General features: G+C 48.5%; 1 pseudogene; it reads right to left on the bottom strand.

Moving 5' to 3' along the window:
* The window catches only part of LOC142051312 (protein ELYS-like), a 31,988-nt pseudogene extending 12,705 nt beyond the window's left edge, over positions 1 to 19,283 (bottom strand).
* Positions 19,284 to 25,542: the final 6,259 nt, after the last annotated feature.

Below are 25,542 nucleotides of genomic sequence, written 5' to 3'. Positions count from 1 at the left end.
ATTCTCACCGAGCGCTGTTAAACCGGTTCGTAACCCCTGAGAGAAACCGGCCCACTCGGCAGAACTTTTACGCTTACCGTGAGATGAACGTTCATCGCCTGGGTCAGCTGTGCTGCTGGGACGTAGTGGGCACGCTGCAGACGGTGGACTGAAAGAATGCCAGGGTTCCGTAAAAATTTCTCCACACACTTCTATGAGAAATATCACATTTAAAACAATAGATGACGATACTGCCTCTTCTCTTTGCAAAGAGGGATGAAGGTTTTCTTCTTGTCCGCACTTACTTGTTCGGAGCCTGTGAAAGGCAGCTTCAGGAAGTCTTCCACCAGCCCCATCTCCCGACACATGTCATACATGTGTTTTAGTAGTTCGTCCATGTTTACCTTAGTGGTGTGTTGCTGCAGCAGAGCCCAAGCCTCCGCCGTGCACCTGTAATTGATTTTTCGAGATGTAAAGGAATATTAATAGGATAACAAAAAAGATGCCCCTCAACTATTGTGCTCAAAGTTTAAAGAAAATTTAGGGGTTTGTGATTTCTGTTGTTTGTTCTCCACCTTTCACAGGATTTCAATGCCAAAATGGTGGCATATATTTCTTTACCTGTTGGACAACAGCACAGTGAGGAAGAGCCGCACTTCACGACTGCTTGAGAACGACGGCTTCATCATCTGTGTGTATCTGAGGGCTCGCCCATGCTCTCCTTGGCACACGAGGGACTGAAGAACTCTCACGTGTTGCCACGACACAGGTTTGATTGCAGCCGGATGAAAGAGCAGGGCCAGGGAGCTCTGCAGGAGTCAGAGATCAGCTTTACTGAGATATATACACACACGCACGCAACAAAGCTATTCAAAAGTGTCTTCAGTGAGGGTGAAGGTCTGTTACAGAAACTGAGGCGATGACTAATGAAAGACTTGATACAGGACAGGCAAATGTAAATTCTGAAGGATTTGCAGCAAAAAATATTCAGTGAGCCGTACGGAGCAAAGGGAGTCTTTTAAAAGGAGCGATTCTCACTTTTCTAGGACCACCAAATCTCCGTATGCAAACATCACCTTTTATAACTACAGGTTATTCTCCCAGGCAAGCAGGTTATACTGACATCGTGACAGGCAAAGAACACCATTCAGCATCAGCAGGAACATGAATTAGATGGAAAAGTCATTTTTGCAGTCTTCCACCTCAAATCACGCTGCCGGGATGGTATTTTGAATATTTAAAGTACCCAAACCACTGCTTCTGAGAAAGTGCGCGCCTGCTCTGCTGGAAACAACCCAAACAGATGGCTTTGGCAAGTCACATGTCAAGCATTATTAAAGGCGGCTTCGTCACTGCCTTAATCCATTTCCTGCCAACGTAACGGAAACCAAACTGCAGATCATCACGTCTTGCTGAAGGTGCTGCTGGAGCAGAAGTACAAAAAAAGCTTCCCATGGTTTATCACCTGTTATTAGCTAAGCACCAGGTTTTTAAAGTCATTTGCTAGATCATAGCCTTGTACCACAACGTATGCCTAACTAAACTGTCACATGCTTACTTCATAGTCCTTGTGGTCTAGAAGCCAAAATCCTTGAATAAGCTTAACAAGGCCCGAAGGGATGGCAAAGGCAGCTGCGAAGGAGTCGACGGAAGCTTCTGTTTTGTTCCGAAAGGAACGCATGATGTCTAGCAGCAAGTAAATTGGCTGATATCAAGTATCTAATTAAGGCTAATAAATTTGCAAGACCAACAATTTATCCCATGAAATAATCACATGAAATAATATTATTCCTATGATTAATATAATAGGAATAAATAATAAAAGGAAATAAGAATATCATAGTGGTAGGACGCAGAAAATACTCATGTATTAGTCCTGCCGTTTTACGCTGTTGCAACCTGAAGGTAGTCAGGCCCTAACAACAAAATTGCATTCTGAATAAATAACCAGAAAGACAGACTCTCTGATTTCTCCAAGGCATTCAGAAAGGTTGCCTTTCGATATTTAAACAGTTCCGTTGGAAACTCAGGCTCCCTCTTTAGTCACTGGAGCCACCGGCTGGACATTCAAAACACGTGAACGGCCAATGCTTGATTATTAAAGCAAACAAGTTCTACAGCTGGTTTTTCCCTCCTTTCCAGCGTATATGAAACAACTGAAATTAGGGTGTCCTTACAGCGCAGCTTAGCTCTGAATGATTAAAACTGGATTTGAACCAGTACCTGGATCACTCATCGGCAGTGTCGTTTTCTCTTTCTGACAGCTGTTTTGGGGGGTGTATTCTCATCAGAGAGCTCCGGGGTGCAACAGCTTTTAAAGCCCCTGCTCTCTAGGCTCCCCTCTCGGGTCAGGCAACAAACAACCAAAGCAACACAGTGCATTTCGGCAGCTTAAAAATTCAGTTTCTGCCCAGTGGCTTTTCTCTTCTCTCTCTCTTTATTATTCTGTGTGCCTCCTCTTGTAACAGCACAAAAGCAAGCCCTCTTAGCTGTGCTGGAAAATGGATGATTTCAGCAAAATCAGGTCCTGGTAAACCGCTGTCAGAAATCCTTTTGCTCTGAAGCAGCACATTCTAGTGCATTGCTCGAGGAAGCAGCCGTTTGCTACAGCTGTGGGTGCTTCAAGAATGAAAAACTGTGTCTAAATTTTGAGAAAACCTAAGGGAGCTTTCTACCTTTAACGTTGCTTAGTAAACCTGTTTTCTCACATCAGAAAAGGCTTTGCAACAAAACATTTTAAAAATTCCTAAAAAATCCACAGTACAAATAATCAGTGCTTCCTTCCGTGCCTTCATTCTAAACTACATGTTTTCCCTTGCACTGTGTTTGAAGCATAAATTAGAAAATGCATCGAACGCGTAGGTGACAGACATTTCAGACCCCTGATGCGCGTATACTGGAGGTGTGACAGAAATAACTCCAAGGGATACAATTGCATGTTTGTGGCTTTCCTCAACGCCTTCTAGCAAATAGAGCTCCCGCAGTGCCTGGAATGAAAAGGGAAAAGGTTTTTAAAAACTCCTCTCTTTGAGAAATCATTGGCTTTGGGGGAGGGCTGGGCTGGGGCTGGGGTTTGTGGTGGTGGTGGTTGTTTTCAGGGAACACAACACTCACCCGTAAACTAGGAGGTGGGTATTTCCCAGTTCCTCCTTCCTCTCTCTGCCACATCTCCTCAACTTGGTCTCCCAACTGGGAAACCATCCCATCGACCGTCAGGCAGTCAGAGTCCCATTTGCCTCTGGAACAAAACATAGCGAGGATTTGACAGAGGAAAACACTAATTCCAGCCTCGCGGTGTCACAGATTTCCTCCAGCCAAAACAAACCCAGCAAAAGCTCCCACGAGCCCAAGAACGGAACAAACATACACAGGCATGATCGTGACTTGAAATAGACTGGAAAGAAATTTCTCAGTCAGGTGAAAGGTGTTCATTAGATCATAGTGAGCTATTAAAGGAGTTCCAAGTAGGAATCCTAGAAGCTCCCCTATTACGGGGAAAGTTGCAGTGACCTTTTAGTTTTCAGTTTTTCTTTTTTGTCGCATTACTTGTAATACAAAGGCAGTGTGAGCAAAGCTACCCCAAATCTCACGCCTCCAGCGGGACTGTTCCCACACACAGCGGTGAGACCACAGCACGGAAATGTCCGGCTTTGTTCTCAGCACCTCGCTTCTGTTACTGAAAAACAGTCACGGTCACAAAGCTGAGCCCACAGCTGAATTCTGGTACCACCTGAAGCAGCACGTTTGTGCCTCTGCACATGCCATCACAGTGACGGAGGGCTGGCCTGTTAAACACTGCATTCCTCAGAAGCCCATCGCAGGCTCCTGCAGGCTGCGACGCCAGCCTTTCATTTCCCGAGGAGGACGAGCAGAAGCAGCACGCTGGAGGTGGTGCTTCTAAGGAGCCCGTGAGCCTGTACGAGAGTTACCTCAGAAGGAACCTCAGGAAGAGGAGCTTGAAAGCCAACACCTGACATAGAGCAGCTTCCACCTGGACTCCTCCTGCAGCACCTTGTTCACGGTGCCACAGCCTGAGCTTCTTTAGGACTTGCTTTAGTTACAGTACAGGTGCCAAATTAAAATCTGCTCTCACCTAACCCAAGGCACATCACCTGTATGCCAGGGAGCCAGTCCAGGAAAGGGAGTTCCCGTGAGGAAGGCACTTTTATCCAGTCGCCAGGAGAGCGCTGGCTGTGCCAGCTGTGTGGACCTCTGCCCATCTCCTTCAAGGACACGAGGTGCTTGGGAGTAGGAGATTTGGGCCAATCCCCTTATCGCCATCTACTACTCGTCAAGGAGAGAGATTATTTTTGGTTTTTAAAACATGCTTTCTTCTGTGTCCAGAACAATTGCTCTGCAAAGGCCGTGCCTTGCTGACCTGGCCGTGACTGACCCTGTCCTCATCACATGCCCTTTTCCAGTAGTCACAAATCACACAGAATAGCCAGTGAATTACGTGCGCTTCAAAGAAATGATGATACCAACAAAGGGCACTAAGCAGAGGTATATATCAACGTTTTAACCCAGGAAAGTAACCTCTGTGTTCTGCAGAACACGCGCATCACTGAAGTCAGGGCTGTTGCCGGCAAATGCATGAAGCGTAGCAAATGCAGCTGTTGATGGAAAAGCCACTCGCTGCCGCTTCTGAATTTGCAGTGGAACTGTTCTAGAGCTTTCCTGCACGTCTTACCTTGATAAACGTTCCAGTTTCTGTCGATGACCCGTGTAGTAGCTCTGAATCAGAGGATAATTGTAGAAAGGTCTAGAGAAACGCATATCACCTCCTACAGGCAATAAATAAGATGTAAGTTAAAGAGGGAATACCACATTTTCAACCTACAGTTTTTGACTAAAAAAGACAGAACACACAAGCTGAGCATCAAAATCACAGGCCAGCCTCCGACTTTGAAAGAAGCCAATCCTCCTTCTGCCTTTGCTAAAAGAGACCGAAGACACAGGAGTCAATTCCTTCTTGTCCCAAGCGCCATTTCAAGTTTACAGCTGAGGTCGCATCCAGAACATGTAGTGTCAGCTGAGGTTCACTATAAAGAAAAAACCCCAATTCTCAAAGGGAATGGGTGTTTAAACATGTCACGTGAGCATGCGTAAGGCAATTAAGGCTGACAATAGAATTTATAACCCATCCAAATGATGAACTATTTCCAAGGTGTATTTTTTCCTCAAACAATCAGTAACAAGTTCAAAACATGCAGGCCGTGCCTTTACTGTAAAATCAAGCATTCCCGTGTTGGTGCTTTAGGAGTTACTTGCTCATGCCCACAGCTTGAAATACTTGGGATTTTAAACAACTCCTTCACTCAGAGGCTTAGTGCTATTTCTGAGAAACACCCCGGAAAGAAACTGTTGGCATCATTCTACACGACGTAGTTGGAAAAAACCAGTCAAACCTCCATTTCAGCAGCAGAACTTCAGCATCTGCTGTCACTGAACCGGCACGGCTTGGTATTGATGAAGCACTGACAGAACCACGGCTAGGCAGGTGTTCATAGGAGCCACTTACTGCTACAAATGCAGGACAGTTTATGCTTACCTGAGCCCTCGGGCAGGAGACGGGACCAACAGAACCAGAGGACCACTCGAGCATACAAAGCTGTGAGGCTGGTTTCTGCCAGCTTCTTTGTCAAGTCTGCAAAACAGGTAACAAAAGCTCAAGAGGACTGTTGGTATGCAATTTCTTTTGCTTTGTTTTGTTTTGTTTTTTAATAAAACTCCCCTCATTGCACTAAATAGACAGTAGAAAAATAACACGGTAGAAATCTTTGCCTCTGCATTTTTTTCACTCCGTAACACATCCTTATCTGAAGAAAAAACCCACAATCACAAGCAACCCCTACAAAGAAGCAGATTCACTAACAGTTACATAAAAAAAGGAAAGCCTGAACTGTTAAATCCACTCATGGATAAGACATCTGTTTTTCACAGAGCAGAGATTTTTACTCTAGCAAAGGGATATTCTCTTTCCTCCTCAATATGCCAGGAACAATTGGTAATAGAAACAGCTACAGAAATTCATGCAACTCACTTCACATGTCACTCATTCATGCTTCCTTTCCTTTTTTAGTAATGTCCAATCCAATATTTGCATGCAATTACGCACTGCTAGCTGACAATCAAAGGGAGTATTTGTCACAGTGCCACATCCCGCTGCTGTAATTTCAAGCCGGGTGCTTGCACAGCTCCTTGCTGAACGCAGCCTCCCCACCCACTCGCACCAGCCCCACAACAAACTCTTGCCCTGAACTCAACGCGCGTTAAGTGGCAGCCCCAACCCCTCCCATTTAAGCCCCTTCTCCCCGCTACATCTGACTTGCTGCCCATCAGCAAAACCAACAGCAGCTCCTCTTTCCACAATTACAGCCCCAGCATCATCCCAAATCTTAATAAAACATACCACCGAGTTAGAAATACTGTGACAAACCTTCTCCAGCCAGCTCGTGGGCTGCTGTTAGAAAGCAGTTTAAGACTCTGCTAAGGTTGCTCAAAAGCAACTGGCGGCGCTGAAGAGCCTGTAACCTCTGCGGGTCAGTGGAGCTGCAGGAGCCGTCAAACAGCACAACACCTTTTCAAGAGCAAGTATGAAAGCGTCAGCCTGCAGAGCAAGTTCAGAGTCGCAAAGCGCACTTCCAGATCTGCGGGCAAGACCATCTACCAGCAGATCACTGAATGAGCTCAGCTGGAAAGAATGACTCTAGGTTTGCAGCATGGCTGCACTAGTACTCACAGATTTGGTCAAATGCGCCTTTTGTATAGATCACTTTGCTCCATGTCCAGTCAAGGGCAAACTCTACATTAGCAGCAGAACTTGGCTGCTCTCTAAAAAGAGAGAACAACAAAGAAATGAATCAAGAATTCCAAACTAAAAAAATATGCAACACAAAAACCACATAAGAAGTGTTACCTTTAGATGTCCAAAGCTTAATGCAGCCGCTCAGAAGCCCTACAGAACCTGTCTGGGCAGCAGCTGACAAGACCGCCTCTAACTGCTCCTCCTAAACGTAGCAGACAAAAGAAAAGGAGAATCCCACCTGCTTTCAACATCCCAACCACCAACAGTAAGTGCTTGTTTCTAACTGTGCCCTCACTCGGGCATCACAGGCTGGGCTGCTTGTTGCTGGGAGGAGCACAGGAAACTTTCCCTCTGACATGACAACTTACCAAAGGCTAACTCTGATCTTTAGTCGCATGCCTCTGCTTTATAGTCTCAACTTACTGAGTCCCAATTAACTATTCTCAGCGACGTGCCCTGCTTATACCCACGGCACACGGTGTGCAGAGAAGTTTGCCATCAGGGGTGCATGAAGGGGACAGAACAAACACAACTCTGCCACGTTTGCATGGGAAGGGCGAAGCCAAGATCAAGCAGCTTTCCAGACTACGAAGACATGAAGCAGTTACGACACCCCAAACATTAAGTTGTCATTTTCTAAAATGACAGAAAAGAAGTGAAACAGTTACGGTCTAACAGGTTTCAGTTTGAGGCGCTTCAAACACTGTGTTCTAATGCCGGGGCAATCCTTCAGAAGGGCAAAGCACAGGCAGGCACAGACGTGCACTGTTAAGGAGTAGCTCATTGCAGCTGGTTCTGGTACTTCTTCCAGGTGAAATGATCATAGAAACACAGAATCACAGAACCATTAAGGTTGGAAAAGCCCTCTAGGATCAGCAAGTGCAACCGTGAACCCAACAATACCACGTCTCCTAAATCATGCCCTCAAGTGCCACGTCTACATGTCTTTTAAATACCTCCAGGGATGGTGAGTCCCCCACCTCCCTGGGCAGCCTCTTCCAAGGCCTGACCACTCTTGCAGGGAAGACATTTTTCCCAACATCCCATCGAAACCTCCCCTGACGCAGCTTGAAGCCCTTTCCTCTCGTTCTATCGCTAGTGACCTGGGAGAAGAGGCCAACCCCCACCTCACTACAACCTCCTTTCAGGTAGTTGCAGGGAGCGATAAGGTCTCCCCTCAGCCTCCTCTTCTCCAGGCCAAACCACCCCGGTTGCCTCAACCTCTCCTCGTAAGACCTGCTCTCTAGGCCCTTCACCAGCTTTGTTGCCCTTCTCTGGACACGCTCCGGTGATGCGATGTCCTTCTTGTACTGCGGGGCCCAAACCTGATCCCGCATCAAATCTTCCTTTTCTGGGGTTTTGATTTTTGTTTGCTTCTTTCATTTTTTAAGCACATTCAAAACTATCTTTCCCTTCTAGGTAAAATCATCACATTCAAAGCCATTTCTGCACATGAGGACACACACGGGAGATTTCCATCTTTCTCTGAAAACCGGTGTCAGACAAGGAAACACACCAAGTACGGCTTATGGCGGCAGGCAAAACTCCAAACCAAGCGCCTTGTCCCTAATTCTGAAATTTGCCTTGCTGACATTCACAAGCAATCCCTGCTCAAATGCCTAACCAGTCTCTGAATGAGAGAGTCACAATTCAGCAAAGGGTATTAAAAGTATTAAAAGACTTCTTCCTTTCCCAGTTGTTTCCAAAGTGGAGCTGACATCAGATCAATAAACGGGAAACCTCTGAAGGAGGGGGGTGAAGTCACTGCGGTGGGATAAAGCAGAGAGAAAGTGGTGGGTGTCACAAGCTAAAGGTGACTGAGGTGTTGCAGCAACAAGAGGGCGTCCAAGAGGACTCAATTGGGCGACTGCAGCACAAGGCAAAGGCGACAGAGGTGAAGATCTGCTTTGAGAGGCTGCAGCAAAGCCGACCGATGAAGGGAAAATGCAGGGAAGTGGTGAGGACGTCATCAGGTAGAGCTGCCAACGGTAATTGTTTGCTGCAGCCCACGTCCTTGGAAGCAAATGATCACGGAGAGTGCAGCAAGCGGCCGTTGGCAACAGCTCGCATCCGAGTGAGACACCCCCATCGTCAGCTCCTGCACGGAACCTCATGCTTTGAGAGACTGACGGGGGGAAGGTTGTTCTGAGGGAACGATGCTTCCTTTTCTCCAGTCTGCCCTCCTTTTCCCAGCTCATCAGGGATCAAAACCCAAACTCAGGACCACGCAGGCAGTTGCACTCATTGATGAGAGAGAAGGAACAGCTTTCCCCGACTTTCTCGTCCTGCTCCTAGAGCAGCGCTGCCTTCCTTTCTAGACATTCAGGCCCTGATCGTGCTTCAACGGGAGGCAACGGTGGGTTTACACGCCCAAGAGGGGACCTCAGACATCACCATTTGCATAAAACTGGCAGGGTACAATTGCAGTTACGCGTGTGGATGGGCAGGAGGAGCATGAAATGGTCTCTGACGCTAAAAGCAGCGCCATGGAAAGCTTAGGAAAGGTCCATCTCTTGACATTCTCAATAAAGACACAGTAAAAGCTCACCTCCTTCTGGAAGCCGCTGCATGTCATATGAACAACTCCAGAGCTCAGCAAGCACCTGCCATCTGCAGAGACAACGAACGCTGGACAACACCGTGATGGAAGCACCAGTTTACATTTTTGTCATAGCAGCCTCTGGAAAGGTACAACCGAGTACCCATTTTCTTCGTCACATCACTTACAACCTCTTTTAGAAAAGTGATGGCTGAATGTAGAAATTTTACCTCCGGGGCTATCGAGGTGCTGCGCTTTGAGCTTCAGCCCAGAGTCATTTCATCTGATCACCAGCACCACGTCACGGGCTGCGTTACAGAAGCACCCAACCCCCAGACCCAGCCGCCTGTCAGACGGGTGTCACAACAGCACACACTTGGTCAGTACAATGAGATCAGAGGTGGGTGGGTGGGGGGTTGGGGTTTTTCGGTTTGGTTGGGTTTTTGCGTGACAAACGGTGAACAGGAGAACCAATAAATGGCATTTGAGCTCGGTTTAAGCTTATCACTACTCAAAGCCATGTAATACCTACCAAAATTATAGGTGCTTGGATGAAAAACTGCGCAAGTTGTGGGTAAGAAGGAGGAACTCTCCAGCTTAGGCTGCGCTCCTGCACCACAACATCCAGAAGGAGGTTTGGAGCAGTCGTGCTTGTCACAGCGTCCAGTGACTACAGTGCAAAATAGGGGCATCCCTGAAGGGATTCTTCTGGCCTGAAAGAAAACAAGTGCAGAAGCTAAACGCCGACTTTCCAATGAGTTATGGGGAGGGATACTGAAAACAACTCCATCAAAATCTACCTTAGTGAGCCTGGCATTTGAGCCTGATACCAGCAGTCAAAGTCAAATACACCCAAATAAGTAGATGGTTTTCCCTGGCCACGTGTATTCACTTGCCAGCTGAAGACTGAGACACTGGTGTCAGGGGATATGACTGGAAAAGACAAGACATTGTATTTTCTCCCACTTAGAAACAGTCTCTCTGACATTTTCAAAACACCACTTTCTATTTTGGCTTGATTCTGTTACATCACTCAGGAAAACACAACACTTTGCTAAGAATCATTTTAAACATTTACACCATAACAAACATCTCTGTGATAGGTAATCAAGCACACAATTATTAGCTAATCAAGTTTTCCATACAGTAAGAGTTGATCAAGAGGTTTAGCAAAAAAAACCCAAACAAATCCCCACAAGTTAGCCTACACAGATATGGAAGACTTTCAGGCTGTGGGTACGGAACAGCATTCATTGCTTGGACTCCAAAACCATTTCATTTAGAGTCACCAAACAGGGACATCAGGAACAAACCTTCATCAACGCTGCCTTCTCTGGCTGCGTGGGTGGGAAAGGTTTCTACAGCCCGACAGCTGAGTAACTTGGCCTTGCTGCCCTGCCCTCTCAAGGGAAAGGCTCCGCCCGTCAGATCCAACCTGTTCTTTTCAACACAGGATGCCAGACGCTGCGGAAAAAATCACAGGGGAGAGAAGGGTCATTCTGAGATAAAAGCAGACATTACACCTCAGTAGGAAAGAACGTCTGTGTCTAACAGAACACGCGTATTGTTCTCTAGCTCTCCCAGGCGCGTAATCTGATGGCAAAGAGAAACTACACCTGACACGCAAGAGAACTAAGTGTCAAACCGTAACGGGTAAGTTTGGCCGTAAAAGCTTTGCACATTTTCAGAACTGAGCATTTCCCTCCCATTATTGGTTCTGAATGTGTTTTGCAGAATTCCTTGCAACATCAAGGTTTCTTCACAAACCTACATATTTACCTACAGAGAGAGATCTGAAATAATGCAATACATAGGCATGCAAAGCGCTTTGCTCCGTGACTTGATTACAGAACTGATGAACTTAGAGAAGTCATGGCATTCCAGCAGCCAAAGCTCTCTTGCGAGGCGTTATCTATAGGCACACACCACTAGAGTGAAAGCGCATCCCTCGGGAGCAGCCATGAGAACGTCTTACTGATTCACAGTCTCCTCTCAAACCACGTCAGCTCCTGCCAGCTCCTCCTCTCACCTCCTCAGGGACTGATGGGTGAAAGATCCCTCCCTGCCTTCACCAAGTGCAGCCAACAGCAAAATTGTACGACTTGTTTTCAAAACGTATGGACAAAGGCTGTGCCCAAGAACACTCAGCAAAAGATTCTATTTTTCTTAGTCATCTCTGAATTTTCATGGCAAATATGACCCCTGCCAACTTCACTAATACTCCCTTAGAGAAAAGGACTCTTTCCATCCTTTCACGCACGCGCACATCTTACCTCATACAGGGCTTGCCCTGAAGCCAAGCGCCTGCTGGCAGCGAACGCTAACTGCAACAGATGTAAACTCAGAGCATCGCCTTCACTGGAAAAGGCATAAATTATGACACTTGGTTACAAAGCTGCTTTATACTCCTCGTTATCCTTTCCTTGGATCTAGGCTGAGGTTTCCTGAATAGCACTGTCTCGCTGAAAAGAAAAACAGCCCTTCCCAAAGCATGACAATTGGTCACATTTAGCCGCTAAAACACAACGGAGGACATTTGGACACTAACAGCTTCTGGGGCAAAGGCTAACCATGCAGTCTGAAAGCTTTAACATGTTGTATCGACTAAAAATGGTTGGGAATAGCTCTTCACAGTGAGGAGTTCTCAACCAAAACTGCTTTACAGTCAAACTGAAAAAGATTGCCGCTCTACGAGCAGCCGAGCTGAGTAAATAGCTTGCTGATGCTGAGAGGGGCAGATCTTTCCACCCTTCCCTTCCCACCAGAGCTCCAGTCCCTCTCCTGCACACACGGCACCTTCCACACCCTCGTTTCAGTCATTAGCCCAGCAGGAAACCACCGACTTGGCTGCTGAACACCTTCCCTGCCAGGCGAGCTGAGCTGGCTCACCAAGGCTCAAGCTGGCACCAGGGATCCGGCCATGCTGTCACCTCCTCCTTTAGGGGCAGCAGGCTGGTGGATCGGCACCGTTAGTGCTCTGGAGCTGCAGCCTCAGCTGCTTTTGAGGGCATTTTAATATCACGGCGTGACTATCAAGCAAACCATGAAGCAGTCATCAAGAAACAAAGGAAATCTTTTAAGAATGCCAGCACAAAAATATGGCCCTGTCGCTTTGCCTCCTTTCAGCAGGGAGGAACTAGGAGGTCCCTCTTCATCTCTGCTCCATCCTGTACAAATCGCACCGTAAGCTCCTTCCATAGCTGAGAGAATCTCCTGCACAGCCAAATAAACCAAACAAATACACCTGTCTCAACTCTATGTGAGCAAATACTAAAAAGAAAATTCAGCGGCTTATAGTAAGTTTTTATTCACCTTTCTTGCGTCGACTGAAGAGCCCACAAGGAGCAACATTTGCGAGGACCATTCTCAGGCTCTTGGAAAGTAACGGCGCACACAGGAATCCTTCCTCCTTCAAGCTGACAGTGGTGCCTGCAGGTTTAAAAACAAAGAAAAACCAAAGACAAAGAAAGCAGGTGAGCGACTGGCCCTGCTGTTTGTAGAAGGGGAGAAGCATCTTCTGAGCAAAGAGCCCCTGACGTGCTTCTCCTCAAAGCACAGAAGGTCACGCTCCCGTCTCACACAAGGGAGCCAAGGAAGCGACTGCTTTTGATGCAACAGCCACGAGGTGAGGAAATGACTGTCCATCAAGTGCAATAACCTGGCTTTATCTCCTCCTCTGCCTGCGGAGGAGGAGCAGGAAGGATTCCTTCAGCTGCCAGGCAAAAGATTGTTCCTACTGTTGTCGCCTGCTTCAATATTGAACTGAAAATGCAGCGTCTCTTCTGCACAAGCTGAAAACAGCGCCAAACACAAGCAGTATCTTGTTTCTTTACTTGGGCTATGGAAAGCATTTCTCCTCCAGACTTCGGAACCTTCCTTGCCCCTTCACAATCTATTCTTGCCACCTCACTTTCTCTCCACTCTCTATTTATGCCTCCAGTAGTTCCCGCTGAGTCACTGCAGATTTGCTTCACTGAATCCTTCTCTGAATTGGGTCAAATATTTCAAGCCAGATTGCTCTTTGGCAGATTTGTAATCATCTCTCTAATTTCTCTGTTGCTTATCAACTGACGTGACCCTTATCCTCATCTCCAAGTCTTCCAAGCAGACTTTCATTCACAGGCAGCGCAGCCTTGGCATGGGTCAAGCCCCTCTTTTGGTCAAGGCTGAAATGCGGGAGAGAATGTCTTTTCAGGCACCGAGCAGCTCTTGATCTTTCGTGTCTCACTCGTTTTTTACCTAAACGCTTTAAAGAGCCTTGTCACCAAAACCCCATCGTTAACCTACTTCAGCCTTTCAACGTATGCCCTCATTGCAGGAGCTGGTTCTGAGAAATAACGTCTAAAACCTCTTTCATTGAAACACACCCATTTCCTGCTGTCACTGACTACTACTGACAGAACAAACTGCCTTACAGAGGCAGCTCTCTCACATCGTAACTGCCTGACAGACCCCAAAGAAGCGACCTTTCCGCAGTTCCTCAGCCCACGGGCACAATTAGGCAAACAACCCCAGCCCGCTGGGGAGAAGGCGGCCCACTGAATCCATGTCTGACTCAGTGGTTACTTCACAAGGGGATTCCTAAACAGGCCAAGATTACACTGCACAGTTCCGTCCCTGAAAAAGGGCTCTTTAAATTAACAGACTTCCTCCTCAAGCAAAGCCTTGAGAGCCCTGCACCTCCAGGCGTGACCCAGTGCAAAGGGCGACTTACTCCCGCTGCAGAGTTTTCACATCCCACAGTGACAGGGAGCCGTCGGAAAAACCCACGGCGAGCTGGTTGCTTCTGCTGATGTAGCGCAGGGTCGATATTGCTGTTCCTGAAGGGCTTTGCAGTTGAAAGCAGAGATGTCTCCCTTCCCCGGTCACCATTTCTCTTCTTAGCGGAACTCCAGCAGCAATTCTAGCGGCAACTGGTAGACCTGCACGCACAAAACCACACGCTAAATGAAGGTGTTATGCCACTTAGGTTGCATCTGAAACACGGACGTGACAACATGTATAATCTAATCCTACCGTCCCCGGCAAAATACCCATTTGTGAAACACTTGCTTTGCTCTTTCCATTTTGCATGTGCTCAGAGAACATAAGAGCTCTCGCACTGCACAGGTATTCTCTCTCCTATTTCAAAACCAGGTAAAAGCGCAACCTTCATAGGCAAATTCTTCCTGGACCCTGCACATCAGGAGTTTGGGCCTCATGATGAAGTTACCTGAAGTGGCATTAACTCCTGAGGCCACTCTTGTAAGCGCCAGAACAGTGAATGCAATCCGAATACGCAGATTAGAGGTTTCTTTCATCCGAATGCAGCGATTTTGATAAGGCATATTTACTTCAAAAAACAAGCCTAAACTTTGCCCCAAGCCAATGAACAGAAGCAGAAGAACGTTCCCAAGACAGAGGGCACGTCTGACACACCTTCCTATCCGGCAGCTGCACCGACTCGGAGGCTCAAATTCCTACCCCTCAGTGGCGAGAGTCACAGTGACAGAGGGACCCTGGTGGGAGGGGGCGTCTGTGACATTAGGAGGAGTACAAGGCCGCTCCCATTTTAATCCATTCAGGACCAGACGGTGTCAAACCACCAGCTGTAATCAGCAGTCAGAAACGTCTGCGCACCAGTAGCTTCCAAGTGGGATGCGTGTTGTTGATTCAAAAGACACAAGTTTTCTTCCTTTTCAATTCAGGTTTAGAAACTGCCGCTTACCCGATGGCTCATTTTCCCTCTGGCTGCAGGATGGATCACCCAAACAGAGCTCCACCACAAGTAGATGACCAACATCTTTTGCCACCGCTGCCGCTCCAGCGAGCCACCACAGAGCCTGGGGTAGGTGCTGAGGGCTCACGCTGCCGCCTCCGGGACTAGTTCTGGGCTCTATAGCAGTTACCTACAGGAAACCTACAAGTTAGTATTTAACCTGTTTGACAAGCGAAAGAGAAATCACTCAAACGTGAAGCCAGAATTAGCCCATCACAAACAAGAAAGTAAACACAGGATTGTAAGACTTAAAAACACAGCATTGTTTACCATTACATCAAGAAAAAAACAAACAAAAAAAAACACAGAAAAAAAAGCCCTGTGCAGAAATCCATTACTGCCTTGCATTTACTGGATTTCCTACAGTTATTTCACTGAGTTCACTCCAACTGCAATGGCGCATTCTACCATTACAGCTTACCAATTTCCATTTCCTACTTAGAAACCATTAACTCAAAGAAAACATAGAAAATCGCTCATATGCAAGAAACTTTACCACATTTAAGGGACCTAAGGACGAAAGACCAAACTCACTCTCGCCCTCCCACTGCTCCCAGCCCAGCAGCCCTGGGATACAGCCTACGCCTTCTTTGCCAAACAGCTGTCGCGGCAAATCACGGCTCTAAGTGAGACGCGGCAGCGGCCAAGTTGCGTGGGAGACACCCCAGTGCCCTGGGAAGGGAGTATTTGGACAAAGTGGGGAAGGGACAGAATAGCTTAGTAACATTTACACCAGTCCTCGGGCAGAATCAAAAGGGCAACCAGGGAAAGCAGAAGAGTTTTAAACGCACACCAGCACCTCCGTGCATGTGAACACAGACTTAAAAAGCCGGCCTAAACAACGGCAAAAAGCCCAGCAGCTTGGTCGACAAAAGCCAACTCCGGCTGAGGAGAAGCGCACGCTGCTCTGGAACACGCGGAGCCGCCTGCCAGCAGCTTTAGTACAAGGCCCTCATGAAGACAGACCTTTCAGCACCTGCAGCCCCTCCCGGGACAGCCCTGACTGCTCCAGCAGAGACACCAGCACGTGAAGGCTCCTGCACTAAGGCTCGGCACTGGCTTTGCATATTCTCCTAGGCTGCTGCCAACTCCTTCTGGGAATGAACGCAGAAAGCCTGTCTCAGCTCCCTCACTCTGAATGCTGCCCTTCTGCCTCGTGCAAACCAGGAAGAGTGGGGAAAATACCATTCCATAGCTCTGAAACATGCAACCGTTATAAACCAATTTAATATCACTAATGTTTTCAATTCAGAGCTGCTTTTACAAGAAGCCGATTCAAATAATACTCCAGTATCAGTTTCCGTTTCCTGCTGCGCGTCCCCTGCGTATCCAGAGGGCAACTGGAGATCTGGAGACGCTCCCACAAAAAAATAGCCAACCAAAGCCAAAACTAAATGCCCCTGCCAATTCCTGCTAAGCTTGTGAGTTTGTTTTTTTGATCTCACTCGTTTACTCTCTGCATGACCACACACCTACTCTTACACTAAAAGGCAGTCGGACAGTCACTCTAAATACCCTGGATTAAGGCACCAATGGCTCCACACCTTGCACCAGAGTCACTCTCTGTCAGTGTTAACCTGTACAACTTAGTTGCCCACAGAAGATACACCCACAAGGAAAACAGTCCTGAAATTAAGGCGCCCATTAAAGCCTTAAAACAGTTGTGACAAAAACTGCAGAGAGTGATGTTCAGACCAGATCCGCATCTCACTTTTTAAAAGAATCAGTGTGAAAATCAGAGAAACATTCCGGCAGATTAAAAACCCCGACCAGGTAATGTATAAACGTGGAAGGAGGAGTTACCAAAGAAACTCAAAGCATAGGGGCGGTGGCCACGTGCCAGATTTATCTACCTGGTTTTGCTGACCCTGACTCCCACTCTCAGCTGGGAAGTTCACAGCCCCGCGAGCAATACCTGTGCCCTGTCCATGCTGGTCTCACTCCTCTCACAACAGCAACAAGTGGGGAGCGAAATGAAAGCAACAGACCAAGCATGCTTGTACTCCAGAGCACTCACCAGGGCACAAGAGCCAAAATTCAGAGAAGCCTAGGCTTTATTCCAAAGTTCATAACCTTTATGACACAACAGCCAACTTTCCCCACCAAGGCTTCTTCATATTCACCCCTTCAACAGTGAACCGCTTTTCGGTGCTGTAGAAAAACTCCCTGAGACAACGGAGAGTTACGACTACATTTGATTGCAAATCACTTCTGTAGACACAGATTCAAGATGTGACACGATCCTTCTCTACCTTTCCTTTTCCCATTCCCAGCACAAACATCATGTACTCATGGATGATACGCTCATGTCAGCGCACAGCTTGCCTTTCCATCTCAAACGCTGAGATTTATCAGGATGAGGGGCAAACTCACACAGCGGAGCACCAACCCAGCTCAGCTCGTTAGAAATCACCACCACACAAACGCTCACGGCCAGCAATCACCCCGTAGCACTACAGACAAACAAAACCCCGCCGGGATCCCAGCGAGTCAAACCAAATCACGCGCTGGAAAGCCGAGTAATACCTAAGTATTGATTTGTTGCAGATTCTAAGGTGGTAAAAATAGAGTGAATCTCGATGTTCCATTAACTTAAGGTGACTCTTGCCTACACTCAGATAAGGAGCCGAGGGGAGAGGCCATCATTTGAGTTTACGGGTTAGACAAGACGGGGACAATTAGTAACATCACACCAGAGTCTCCCACCTGCACGAGCACCGTATGCAATAAGCAGAGATTCAAGGGCTTCAGGCTGAAAGTCAACCTGCCAGAGAACTCAGTGAAGGTTGTGTTTCCCATCCTAAGCCAACAGAAAAATGTGTTTTGCTCTAAAGTCACCTGCTTGCTGGTCCCACACTCGTGGGAATGTGCCTAAGTCTTTTACAGCACAGCCACGGAAGTCTCAGATACTTTCAAGACAGTATTTATGACAGAAACGAACCATTCAGGACATGTATGTTACAGGCACTTTAAAGGGGGGGGTGGGGGGTGGGGAGACGTTCTTTTTCACTTGGCCAACAAAAGGTACTTTTCAAGGCCTTCTAGTCAAAGTGGAGAATTAGGTAACTACGTGCTCTAACGTAAAACCAGAAAACTTGTTTTACTATCAGTAAACTCACAGGGTAACGGTACCGTTAACCCCACCATTTCACACCAAGGTGCTCTCGACTGGACACTCTGCAGCGACAGTGTGGTGACGCAACAGAGAAAATAGACTTCCTAACAAAGAGACGCTCCAAAGCTGCTCCTGAAACAGCGTTATGCAGCACCTGACAGCGTTTCCCCCATTAAAAAGCACCTACCCTTCCTGGCAGAACAACTGCTGTAACCACGCTCGATGTCCCCGGGTCATACAGGCAGAGGACACTTCCCTCTGCTTCTCTCAAGCCAACCAGCAGCCCCGTTCCCGTCTGCCAGGAGACCTCCTTCACCACGCGGATGGTGGGAGGCGGCTGCTCACGGGCTCCACTGAAACGGTGTGCAGAGAGCCGCTCCCCCGTCACAGCGCTCACGACCTCCAGCACTTACAGTCACACAGAGGGATTCTACGTGGTCTCAGCAGATGCCCGGACACGCAGGCAGGCACCCGGCGCTACCTTCCGATCACCTACAAAGTCAGCTACCTCATCTGCTCAGCCACTCTCAGCACCTCTCACGGGACACTCCTCTGCATCCTATTAAATGCTTTGCAAACCCGGCTGCAGCGCCTAACAGGGCTTTCCTCCTTCTTCTGTTTGTATTCAGGCTAGCAACAAAAAAGCAGGGCCGTTTCCTGCTGTAACACTGGGGGGGAACTCTTTCTGCAGGCGATGTTATGATGGCACCAATAAATACGGCCCAAAACAACACTCGGACTTTTTTGACAACTGCCCTTCATTCAATCAGAAATTGAGGAGGGGTCACTGACTTGCGCCTGTTATTTTAATGGCTCAAGATTGGCGCAGGCTGTTGTCATTTCAAAGTTTAACTACACTAATGTTGTGATATTAGCATTTTCCTAGTTTTTTTCATAGCTCACCCTTTCTGTTCTCTCAAAACGTGAGGCACCTGAGCAGCACCAACCTGACACAGCTGATGCTGTGACCCCGTGCCTCAGGTCACCTCCAGGCAGTAACAACTTCACAGCAAGACCCAGTTTCAAGGAAAAGGCTCACCTCTGCAGAACTGCCCGCGCAGCACAGACCCTCGGCTGGTCTCATCTTCCCCAAGAGCCTGAATATCACCTCGGGAAACTGCAGCAGGCTGCTCATTACCTGAGCCGCGAGGTCTCGCATTCTTCACTCTAAATAAAGACAAAAATGCAAAAAGAGACTCCTGACAGCCAGAGACATTTCTGAGATTGACAGAAGTTTCATCAGGTTGCCGTGAACAATCTCCCGTCCACCTCCTGCAGCTCTTTTCCTGACCAAAACAGCGCTCAGGGCAGCTTTGGATCTCACAGCAGAGCAAAGGGAGAATCCTTTGCCTTTCTGATGCCTACGAGGTCACCAACAAAAAGGGACGCAGGGGTATTGACAGGATAAATAACAGGGAGAAACAAGCCCAGGACGCTGAAGTCAAATCTACTCACACAGGTTAGTACGATGTGATCTGAGAAAAATCATCTTTTCAAAAGCTTCTCAGTAATAGGGAGAAGTTTCCATTTGTCCCTTTCCTTGATTTCATACTTTATTCTTAATTTTCCATTGACTTCTAGTAGATTTCATGCATCGTTTGTGTCTTGTTCACTTTTGGCATGTGTATTTTGAACAACATTCGTAAGGACCTTCATTCTCTAAACTCTTCCACAAAACATACTCTTGATATTCTCACGTTACAAGCAATACAGACTTTCATAGCTCATCAGTTACACAGCAGTTTTCCATACGCTTATGATGGAAACATAACACAGCACAGATTTTTTTTTCTACAATTAGAGCCTCATAGTCCTCATTCCAGTCCTTTCCTTCCTATTGCCTGCCCTTATCACACCTCTGCAGGATTTCACAAACATTTCTAGGCCTTTCAGACACTTCCCACACTTCTGGAGGTGCTCCACAAAGAGTTCATGGTTCCGTACATCAAGAGAGATTTTTGTTGTGGAAAAACTGAAAAGCTGAAGTGATTTACAAGGTTAAACAGGTGCCTTAATAAGAGATACACTCTGGTTTCTCTTCAGGTCTTATCAATCTTTCTCTATTCCCGACACGTGGAAAGACAAACTCCTTCAAGTAACTGTGTTTTGCAGGTTCTGAAATGGTTCCTGAAAACGCCTCCCGAAGGCAAGGCAGATTTAATCACCCCGTTCAAATGGCACTGCTTTCTTCACGGCGTCTCAAAAGGGAGACATGAAACGCAGCTCGCTGTGCCTGGGTGTCCCACCTGCTGGCCAAGGCAGGCGTCAGCGCGAGCCCTTACCCCGTGCTACGGAGCAGTACAGCCAGCGCTTACACGGGCTCACACGGCGTGTTGCGGTGTCTGTGCCGTACGTGTTCTCCTGCAAACAAAGGGCTACGATCGCTCCTGCCAGCGTGCACTGGGAACCTGTGTCCCTCCCAGCACAGGAGGTCACAGCTCGCTCTGAAGCCTGGGCTCGGGGAGCAACACAAGGGCATTCAAGGGCAGCGCTGACAAGGAAATACAAGTTACACAGACGGGCCTGCTGTGGAGAAAGGTTATGCTCTGAAGGCCGGGCAGTGGAACCGACTGCACTTCCAGTCCCAGGCACGGGAACTCTTTGAGAACATATTCCAGTACCTTCTGCCAGCATGAAAAGCACAAGCGCGTGACACACGGGACGCGGCCGTCAGGGTCCCGCACTAGGCGCAGGGCAACGTTTTGATGGAAGTGCTTCATGATCACTCATAGAATATGTTCTACTAGTAGCAAGGTAGTTTTAAGAAAAAGAGTGAGCAAGTCTCTTGCAGCAGGGCAGCTAAGAGCAGTCAGGAAACCTCCTCACCTGCCGTGAGCCGTGAGCCGCCCCAAGTCACCCTGCCTTTGCCGCTGCCTCCCGCGACAGGCCAAGAGCACAGACCTTTGTGTGGCCAAACTGGAAGTCACGCTTTAAGGATTTAAACTAACTGGGGAGACGGGAGTTTAAAAGCAAACCACTCACCGCCCCAAACTCCCCACCAAGCCAGAAATCCTTCGTCCCTGGTGGAAAGCTCACACCCTGACACAGAGCAGTCCTGCCTACAGCGCACATCAGATGTGCTTCTCCGACCACTGCCACTGGCAAGAACCATCAGGTAAGGAACCCTCCGACATCTGGACCCTTCAGGTGACTTTAAAGCTAGTCATGCTGCCGTTATTAACAGCGTACAAAAGCATGTGAAACTGCCAGCGCATCAGGCGCGCCCAGGTTCCCTGAGTGAGCCAACGGGCATTTGAAACATTTTTTTTTCTATGCACTTGCTTGGCAATATGGAACCAGGGAGGTAAAACCTATAATAAATTATGAGCAATATATATACTGATCTGGTTACCAGGATGTTGTACTTGCATCGTTCCGCTAAGTTAAACCAAGGATGACTGGGAAATCAAAGCAGTGGGAAAAGAGAGAGAGACCGGTTAAAGGCGTGAAGCCTCTCCTTTAAGAGACATGTCCAACACTAACTGCGTTTCTGCTCTCTTTGAAAACACCGACTACAACCACATTCCTATTTCTGTCAGCAGTCAGATTAGTGTAAATCGCCACAGGCTTACTCCATGCTCAGGAGTAAACCAGAATCCAGCCTCCCAGCTGGATCCTATCCCACAGCGGGCTGGGCACAAGCGGCCAAAATGACCATTCTCCTTCACCCTGGGAACTTAGGACTCCCATGGTTATTCTCCAACACGACTACTCTTGCATGCAGGAGCTGCAGTCCCTCTCTAACGCGGCCAAGCTAGCAAAAGCTCCTCAAGTCACTCCTGAAAGTGTGCTCTGTTGCACGCTGCTTGGCGTACCTGGACAGACGGGCGCAGGCGCCGAGTGTCTCAGGGCAGAGCGCACACGCAGCCGTCCCGACAGAGGCAGAGCCCAGGGAAGACAACGTTCCCAGCGCTCCCACAGCGCTGGCCCCTCGCAGCACCACTTCCAGAGTCACGGAGTCACAAGGGAGAGAAAGGCCTTCCGGAATCCCTGGAGGCAGCTGGTCCAGCCCCTGCGCACGCAGGGTCACCCAGAGCAGGCTGCCCAGGGCCAGGGCCCAGCGGCTGCTGAACCCCCAGTGCTCAAACACACTCCTTGCAAACAGCCGCCCGACGAGGGGAGCTGCAGAAACGTTGGCAGCACACGCAACAGGCCCACGCTTTTGGGGACTCGCTCCGACCAACTGAAGTATTCTCTCCCCCACCCCAGTAAAACACCACCACACCAGCAGAGGCTTGTCACCATTCTTCCTCCAAAACTCTCTCTCTCCAAATCTCTTGCTGAAACAAGCTTTCATTTATTATGATTGGTTTGATTCCCTCACTCACACAAATTTTCTGACACAAAAGAGAAAGCCCTTTATGGAGTGGATGGGATTTACAATCACAAACACCTCTGTGTTCGGTTTTCAGAGAGAGCCCCTTACTTTTTCAGGGAACTCAACTTCTGGAGGCAACGACCTACTGTTCGGGGATGCCTGAAAAACGCCAACAGCACAAAAGCAAAGGACAGAATTTAAAAGCTTAGATCCACAACGGGTTACTTGTTCTGAAAAATCAGGCTTTGAATCTGTGCCATCAGGAGGCTTCCCATCTGCTCACAGCCATGTGGATCCTTCTACCCATGCAGCAGCCTGAGATCACGGGGATGATCTCAGTGGCAGTGGTTAGCTACCTGGGGACAACAGATGCTTCTGACACTCCCTGGGTACTGATCCAGCCTCGGACAGCCTGGAGCTGTTCTGTCCCGCTGGCCTCACCACGGACAATATGGCCAAGCAAACGACAGCACGTGCTTTGCTGACACCGCGCTCCTTTGCAACGTAGGAATCCCAATAAGCGCCTCTGATGAAGCACATATTTGAGATGGACGCAGCTTACAGAGAAGCTGCCGCCAGAACAAACTAGCAATTTGTGATAACCAGGATGGAGGGAAGACATTCATCGCCTACAACAGGGAAATGCTTTTCAGGAACCTCCAGCTTTTACATGCAATTTTGCCACTGATTTGTCACATAGAGCAGAAAAAGTCACTCGCTCAACCTCCCTGAGCCACAGCTCACCCACTCACAAAAGACTTCAAAGGCCCACGTAGCACTGCCTCTAGTTGAGTGTTAGGGGGCGTTTGGGCTTTAATCTCACCAGCACCGTGTCTCAGGCTCTCTCAGTCTCACCGTCACGCTTTAACATTGGCCGTGGACACGCAAGCAAGCTTCGGCTGGTTGGTTCTGTCGGTCTAATCACTGCCAGCAGTCACCAGGGAGGCAGAGGCCTGCCCAGTACGGATGAACCCCGCAAAGCACCAGCTGTACTGAGCGTGTGGAGGGGCAAAATTTAAAGAACAAAAGGAAAATACCAGTCCCGAGCGCGCTGTATTTCTGCACGCACCTGTACCTCTGGCTGTAAAGTTTCCCAGGACCTGGCCGGAATGCCTTGCCTTGCAGCTGTACAGCCCCGAGCCATCGTATGACACACTGATGATCTTCAACAGCTTCTGCCCAGTACGAGCTCTGCTGGGAGGTGCAATCCCGATACCGTCTTTAAACCAGAAAACAGGCACAGAAGAGCCGTGGCTGTCACAGGAAAGTTCAATGGTGTCTGCGCTCCCAAACACCAGCTCTCCCAGAAAGGCGCTCTCGTTCCTCAAGTATTCTGCAACGGGAGAAAGAAATGGAAATGAGTAAATCAGAGCAGGCGTCAGAGGACGAAAGGGCATTTCAAAAATCAACAGATCTTCTATTTGCCCTGCTGACGCTTCCACGTGCCCAGAGCTCCTCCTTGCCCGGGGGAAGCCTTGCCTGCAGCCAGGCAGGCCGTACTGCAGACAGGCAGCCGGGCACACGACAGTCAGGGCTCTGGCTGACCTGCAAGGGTGGCTTTGAACCTGTAGCGACCAAACCACGGCCCCCCCTCCAGGTGCGTCACAACAACCAGCACACACCTCTGGGGGGGGTCACCGCAACACCCAGTGGTGCACGGGGGGCTGATCTGGCAGCGAGGAGCGTGTGCTGAAAAGTGCACGGTTCAGCCTCTGGATCTCCGTTTCTTGATTTCTGTGAGTCTGTCCACAACCCCTGTGGGACCCAGCACGGAGGGGATACAAGGAGCAGGAATGGGGATAAACCCGATTGCTCAGGTGGCTCTGGGGGGCCCAAAGGCAGCCTCCGTGGGCTGAAGGAAACAAGGGGGAAGGCCGCACAGCACGCGCAGGTTGCAATAGCTAAAATAAATGAACCCACCGCCAGCTCCCTGCTGGAGTTACTCTCTGGGCAGCAGCACCAAAGACTGAGCACGAAAGCTGAAATCCCTCTTTCCTCACTCTACCTACCAGCTGCGGCAGTTTGTTCCACCAGTGACGACAGGGAACCCTGCCACGGGCTGGAGAATTTTGTTTCACCATAGGCTAATGACGCAAAGAAAGGTTCAGGCTCACGAGTCTCCCCAGGGAGGAATGTGGGGCGTGTTGGAGGTGTCGTTCTTGGGCCTGATGGTCTTCAGGCTCATTTGAGTGACACAAGCTCACTTCTGACACTGAATGGTTTATTCATCCTTTACCCCAGTTTAATAGAGGAGAATTAGCCCTCGACACCTGCCCTCAGCCCAGCCGGGTCAGCGGCCATAAGCCTGCTTATGCCCCTAAGGCACAACCATTTCTGGGTTGGTGCAAGATGGATCATGGAGGATCCCGTTCCAGCACAAAGGCACTGGGGTGCCGTGACTGCATCATTATCAAGCAAGAAGTAATTCAAACCAGAGCGGTCGGAACCTAATCCTGTGATCCAAACCTAGGAGGCCCGAGCTGATCCCTGACGGGAATCAGACACCGAGAGGTGACCCTCACTTTGCAGCTGAAGCAGAGCCATAGATTACAATTTGACTATGAAACCAACGCAGTTACAGCAGCTCTGAATTCCTCAGCATGTGGCGTTGGCTTCAAGCTGCTCTTCGGCCATTGAGCGAAGGAGCTGGAGCAGGCTAGGACAGAAAAATGGATTGCCTCTCCACCTCATGCAAATTTTTATTCTGGTGCAAATGTAAGCAGTAAAAATACAAAAATGTTTCCATCAACAGCCTTGCAGAGTAGCCATAAAGAATCCTGGGGGCCTGAAAACGTCGCATTTCATGGGAGGTATCACCTTGCAGAAGGAGTCACATTTTAACTACTAAGTTTACTAAAGGCTTTACTCAGCTCAATCTCACAGGGTTTTCTGCTTTTGATATTACAGAAACCCCCTGGTCCTTCAAGCCAAGGGGCAGATGCTTTAGGGGTAAGCGCACCACAAGTACCACGTTCACCACAGGACTAAGCTTCACACATCCAGGGATCTAAATCATACCCACGGC

This window comes from Phalacrocorax aristotelis, unplaced genomic scaffold (genome assembly GCF_949628215.1).
Source record: "Phalacrocorax aristotelis unplaced genomic scaffold, bGulAri2.1 scaffold_88, whole genome shotgun sequence".
Lineage (NCBI taxonomy): Eukaryota > Metazoa > Chordata > Aves > Suliformes > Phalacrocoracidae > Phalacrocorax > Phalacrocorax aristotelis.
Note: the sequence above shows the minus strand (reverse complement) of the source record. Positions and strands in the feature narration are given on the sequence as shown.